The following is a 7274-nucleotide window of genomic DNA, read 5'->3' as shown; positions in this document are numbered from 1 at the left end:
ATTTTCTATGAAAATAAATAAAAAATGTTATTGTGATTTTCAGCAAAGAAGCAAACACATCATGAAATACATATAACATATTAAGCGAATAAGCAAAGAAATAGAGAATGGGAAGACGATTGAGAGTTTAAGACGTGAAAACAAAAAGATTTTACTGGATATGATTCTTACTGTGTTCCTGAAGAGGATCAGAGAACTCGACGACAAAAAAGAACTTGCGAGTTGCGAGGTTTGAGACGTGTTGCGACTTGCGAGGGTTTGAGGCGTGAGTGTTTCTGACTACGCTTATTGATTTTGCATGACTAACAAGTAAATCACATAAGCCTAAATAGTATTGTAGACTATAATCAATAAGAGCACAATATTAATTATAGGCTTAAACGGGTTAATCTGAACCCGATGAAGAGAAATTTTATATACCCGAAACCTAACCCTATACATATTACGGGTTATTTGGGTTGACCCAAAGATTTCAAATTTAGACCTGATTAAACTCGACCCAATTTGCCTTATTAGGGTTCGGGTCGGGTCGGGTTAGCCGGGTTCAGGTTTTTTTGACACCCCTAATGGTCACGTTGGCTTGGTTGTTAGTAGGCCTGACAATCAGGTTGAGTTCGGGTTGGCGGGTTAAAAAATATAAACTCAACCCAACCCATATAATATATGGGTTGGCGGGTTGAAAACCTCATCCCAACCCAACCCTTATAACCTATTTAAGTCTATAGGTTCACGGGTTTACAGGTTAGTGGGTCGCACCCAACCTGCATAACCCGTTTAATAAATAAGCAACACATTTTCAAAAAATGAGGTTTTTTCAACATAATGTCATAAAGTGATTAAAGTCATTAACATTAAAAAAAAAGGTTTTCAATATAAAGTCATAAAGTCATTAACATCCAAATAAAATTGAAAAATGGAAACATTCTTATGAAATGCAATTGTTCAAAAATATCCAAAATCCAATTTCATAATTAATCATGCTAGAATTCCCATTTCTTCTTCCAACACCAACTTATTCATGATGACCTTCAAATAGAAACAAATATGCAAAATTAAATTTATGATATATTGAAAGCTATATAAATAACTTTATGTCATCTACTATTTGTACTAAAAAGAACTCATGATTTTACGAATACGGAAGGATGTGTTCTTCCGTTATTTGTTCATGACTGGATTGTGAGTATGTTGTATGCATGTTTTCTTTTTTGATTAGGGCACCGCAAAAAACTAGCCACACGATTATATGAATACGCAAAGGAATACAATGTCAATGATATGAAATATGGCGAATATAGAAGGAAGGAAACTAGATTTCATTAATAATTAAATATATCTATTATATATATATATATATATATATATATATATATATATATATATATATATATAGGTTAGCGGGTTGACCCGCGAACCCAAACAGGTAACCCAACCCAACCCATGAAATAAGCGGGTTGGCGGGTCAAAAATCTCAACCCAAACCCATTAATTTTTGGGTTAGGTCAGTGTCGGGTTACGGGTTGGGTCGAGAGTTGCCAGCCATAGTTGTTGGATTTCAGAAAGGATGTATGTCGAAATGGTCCTACCTCCCAACTTTCCTACGTAGTTGATCCTTAATTGATAGAACTGTCAGTATTCATTGGGATTGTTGAGGAATCTAGACTATCGTTAGTCATAAGAAATAATAAACTAAGACTTAGTGACATTCGTACCTAGGTCACGTCAAAGGAAAGTTCAAGGTGTTAGAAGAAGCTTTATCGAAATCACCAAATGTTTACCTAAGTCAAGTGAGTGCATAGTTACTTTCAGCTTACACATAGATATCAAGTATTTAATTTGCTTAGATGCCTATGTGTTTATCTGCGTTCCTGACAGTTGTGCTAAATGAGATAATGATTTTTTACTTGTAGTAAATTATATATGTATTTTGTTATACTTATAATGTATCGGGTAAAAAGGGTAGAGAGAGAAAAGAGATAGTATAATTATGAGAGACCATGTCAGAGATAGAATAGTGGTGAGAGACCATACCAAAGATAATGGTGAGATACCATGCCCACTTAAGAGTAGTCAGCAAACAGAGTATTAATGACAATCATAGAATCTTCTATACAGTCCAGTGGAACATTAGCAGACTCGCAATTTGTATATGTTAATGAATCATACGATCCGAGAGTATAGATTCTATGTTCATTCGATTACTCTATCCCTCTCATGGTTGCCTTACGGACATGTATTGCCAAGGAATCTCCGAGGCAATATTGTTTACTCGTTGTTATAGAAATCCTCTAGGATAGGTCCCTTGAGATTATCATTTAGGATCGAAGAGTGAGAATAACAGAAATGTGTAATCGAGATTAATCTATTTGGTGTGTTGTATATACTTAAATCAATATAATAATAATAATAATAATAATAATAATAATAATAATAATAATAATAATAATAATAATAATATTGTGGGTTGGAAATCCTATGTGCTCACCAGACTCCCAATCCTGGCCCACTCAGTTTCTTTGTATCACATGTATTGGTACGAAGGTACAATCCACTGAGAGATTCAATGAGTATAGGCTATTAGTGCAATGAGGTATCGTAAGACTTGTAATAATTACGTTTATGCTTATGTTTCTTGTATCGGTTATGACATCCCAAATTTTATAATAATCAATGAAAAACATTCCTTCAAAAATACTTTTTATGGGACAAATTTTGCATTTACAATAAACCCTTTTGTAAAATAAGCATAAATAATACGGTTTTTTCTGGCCGAGAAAATTGGGGATGTCACAGATGATATCAGAGCATTATATTTTTGGTAGTATACCTAAATTGACATGAGCACTAGAATACTTTAAGGAATGTGCCTTAATTGTTATTATGTGCTAAATGATTGATAGCATGCTTTATGTTGCCTGCATAGAATTGATATTACTTGATTTAAGGTATACTGCTGACCATAACTTAGAATAAAGAAATTTTATGTATTCATGCTTCTAAACGTTTAATTATGGTATTAGAAATTGCTTATAAATTTTCAAAGTAATAAAGAGGATTATACGTCTAAGCATAACCAAAACTTTCTTTATCATAATAAACTCACTTCTCGATACACTGAATGTGTGCGTTGGTGTACAAATCGTAATGGTGAGAGCACATAGTGGATTGAGAACGGTAACGGAAAATCAACAGCTGAATCACGAAGGGTGAAGAAGAACAACATCGAAGAGGAGATAAAGAAAATTCGTAGATATGTGGTGAAATACATAAGCATTATTAAAGCGCCTAGTAGAGTATATTAGGACATGTGCTTATTTGGACACATTTGTATGTGTTAAATCGTTTTGTGAATTTAGGAATAACAACTTGGGGACTGCGAGGCAATTTTTGGGATGAGTATGAGTAGGAGTGAAAGGTACCAAGGCACATGACTCGCACCTAGACCAGGGAAACTCACAAGGTTACCAAGGCACTAATATTTGAATTTTTTGTAACACCCCGGTTTTCAGGTATTTTCAATTTTATCCCTTGTTTTAAATTATAAGTCAATTTGATCCCTAAGTCTAAGAATTATGACTTGAAGCCTTAGTGACATTTTGGTAATATGATCTAGAGGAGTACGCTAAGCGTACGTGTGTGTACGTTGAGAGTACTAGGGCATGCCCTAGTATGCTGGGCATATACTCACGTACGATGGGAGTACTCACGCCCGGAGGAAACCCTAAATTTTAGGGATTGAAGGGTATTTAAGCATCATGTTGGCTCAATACTTTTCCACCTTTCAGCCTCCACTCCCATGGGACGTTTTTGCAAACCCTAATCCTTGAGTGTGCATTTTGGAGCTCAAGTGTGTGCTTTTTGGTGTGTTAAAGGAAGAAGAAGATTCTTGGAGAAGCCTTAGTGAGGGAGCAACTTGTGGATTTGGGATTCTACCTTCTTGAGAAGCTCCAGAAGGTATAAACCTTTAATCATGCCTTGTTTTCTTTTAGATCTTTCAATGAGGAAATTATATGTTCTTAGTCCCTTTTCTTGGTGTTAATGAGTATGTGCTACTCTAAGACCAAAGGATCCGTCCTTTCTGAAGAAATGAGGTGCATTAAGTCATAAAAATGTTATCTTGGCTCTTTTAGGGCATGCATGTGGTCTTTAGTGGTTAAGACAAGATAGAATCTTAATGTTGGGCCTTATTAAGACATGCATGACCATAAAGTTAGAACGGTTTGGAACACCTGTTTGGACCTAGATCTGAAAGTTGGACGTTGGACTGGATTGGATAAATTCTTACTCAAAGTTTTGCATGGCCATTGTGTACGTTGGGCGTACCAAGGCGTACGTTGGGCGTAGGTGGTCAATGGCGCGATCCCCTTCAATGCAAAGTACACTAAGCGTACAAATGGGTACGCCGCGCGTACTCGGCCTGTTGGGTTTTCGAGTTTGGGCTTCAAGCTTTGGGCCACCTTTTGGGCTTAGATGCTTGGGCCTTTATTGGTCCATCTGATTATGAGTATTTCGGGCCAAGTGAAGTGTTGGACCTTAGAGTAAGGCCCAAATAGGAGTTGGGCCCAATTTGGAAAATTGGGCCAATTATGGGCCTTGAGTGATTATTTATTATTAGGCCTTGTTGGATCAAGATTTGCGCTTGGGTCTTAGCCCATATAGGGAAAGGGTAAAGTGACTATTTACCCTAAGTATGGATTATTGGTCAAGGATTGTAATCTAATTTTTTTAATCGGATGATTATTTTGTTGTGTTAGTGGGGGGATTTTAGTTAGCTAGCAGTCGGAGGCTTTCAATGTGATTCGACAAAGTGAGGTGAGTCTTCCTCATTGTACTTGCAGGTTGAAGGCACCAATGATGACCCTTGGAGTGATATCCTATTATGCATGTTTTGTACTGTTGAGATCTGTTAGATCGGTATCCTGGTAGATAGGACGATGTTATATTATAGTGATCTGTTAGATCGGTATCCTGGTAGATAGGATGATGTTATGCCTAGTGATCTGTAAGATTTGTTTATTTGTTTGCTGGCTGGTTAATGGTATTCTTATATGCATTATGTGCACATGTTTGGTCAGTGACTGAGGCTTCACTACTTTGTACGTAAGCCAACAGGTCGGGGCATTCCAACCCGAAGGTTGAGGGCCTAGGGTATTCCATCCCGATGATGATTGGAACCATAGTATGTTGACATTCCAACCCGATGGTTGATTGGACCCATGGTATGCTGGCATTCCGACCCGATGGTTGAGGAGCTTGGGGTATTCTGGTTGATTGGACCCATAGTATGTTGTTATCGTATATGTGTTATTTGTTATGTTGGTACTTTGGGGGAACTCACTAAGCTTTGGGCTTACCGTTTTGGGTTATGTTTCAGGTACCTCAGATGATTGTGGGAAGGCAAAGGCTGGATCATGCACCTCCTCAAGTCATGTTTTGTGATTTTGGGAAAAACTCTAATGTTAAACGTGTTTTTGAAAACTACAATGTAAACAAATATGTTTTTGGTTGGTTTGAAAAATTTTAAATTTTTATGAAATTTTATGGATGGTACATTTTTATTCATTTCCATCATTACCTTTGTTTTGGTAATGACTAAGATGATGAATGCTATTCTGACCCTAGTAGTCATATCAAATCGAGTCCGACTAAGACAAATCTGCAAAGTAAAATCGATTTACTATCTCTGACTTTAGTCAAAAGATTGAGGGAAAATAATAATCGAAGCAATCGATAGAAGAATTGCAGTCGTAGTTAAGAGTAAGCAGTCTGTAGCTATAAATTATACCTATCATAATGTGATTACATCACATTAGAACATGAAGGAAGGTATCTTCCATACAGGCTACTGACTCAAAGAGACCTGATTCTAGCCATTGCATCATGTGTTGGAAGGTCATTAGAGCATAATTGTTCGGTCTGTTATAATTGTCGAAGTAAAGACCTTACCTTAGGTTAAATATATTCTTGAAGGAGAAGTAGACTCTAATAAAGATCAAATTAGAATGAAGAGCATGCGTAAGATTGAGCACCACCAACAGTCAGTAAGTCTAAGAATTAGAAACTCATTTGAAAAGACATAAGAGGTACGATTATTACCTAGGATGGAAAGTTAACATGCGAGGTCATTATACAAACCATGTTTTGCTGATGATTCCAGGACGTAATCATCCTAAGGGGGGAGATAATTGTAACGCCCGCAAGATAGAGCTAGATGATTAAAGAAGAATAAAATAATTGATTGTTAATACGATAAACAGATATTACCAATGGAGGATTATTTAGGAGAAAATAATCTAAACAAAAGTTATAATAGTCGTAAAACCAAGAGCATACATATAGGGAATGTCCAACTCTGACTTCATATGATGAAGTTATGGTTCTTAGAAGTCTCAACGCAACAGTACACGACACAGAAACCGAAATAGAAATCGGTCAACTGTTAGGAAAAACAATCTAAGTGAGAATTGAAGATCTTGTCATTAACTTTCCGTAGATAGAAAGATAGTCGAAAACGGACATCAGATGAGAGAATTATGAATTTTTAATGGACTTTAACAGTCTAAATCTGTTAAAAATATAACTTTAAAATTAAAGTGAGAAGTCGACAGAGTCTAAACGAAAGTTGTAGATCTCGTTGATAGCTACATGTAGATACAAAGAACTTCTAAAACGGAGTTAGTATGATCAATAAAATATGACTTTTTGAAAATATGTGAAAACGCAGGAGCAAGCGCGCGTGCAAACCAGGCGCACGACGTGCACTGACACATAGACGCGGCCTACCATATTTTCGCCACATGTCACACTATGACCGAAGCCACCTCACCATCCCTGACAAGATACACGACATGCATCTATGGTGTGGAGTGTGCACCCCTACTATAAATTAAACCCGACCTTCAACCATTTTATCAATTCCTTTTATCTAGAATCCTCTAGAATAGTTTCCACCCTGTAGTCCTGATACTTTTAATTTTTGGCTACTTTAGTGAGGCTCTGGAGCATCTGATGTATAGAGCGTTCAGATCGGTATTCTGCTAGCGCAATGTCCCGATTTTCGCTAAAACTCTTTAAATTAGGCTACACTTACTTTAAGTTGAGTGTAACTTATATTTATATTCATAATTCATTATTATGAACCTATAAATAAGATTTTATTAGTAATTCCAGTCATAATGTTGATTGATCTACTTACGGGAAAGGTGTCTAGAACGGTCACATTGGCTTGATTATTGGATTTCAGAAAGGCTACATGTTGAAATGGTCATGCCTCC

Source organism: Lactuca serriola, chromosome 2 (genome assembly GCF_051521515.1).
Source record: "Lactuca serriola cultivar US96UC23 chromosome 2, Lser_US96UC23_V15, whole genome shotgun sequence".
In the NCBI taxonomy this organism is placed as follows: Eukaryota; Viridiplantae; Streptophyta; class Magnoliopsida; order Asterales; family Asteraceae; genus Lactuca; species Lactuca serriola.
Note: the sequence above shows the minus strand (reverse complement) of the source record.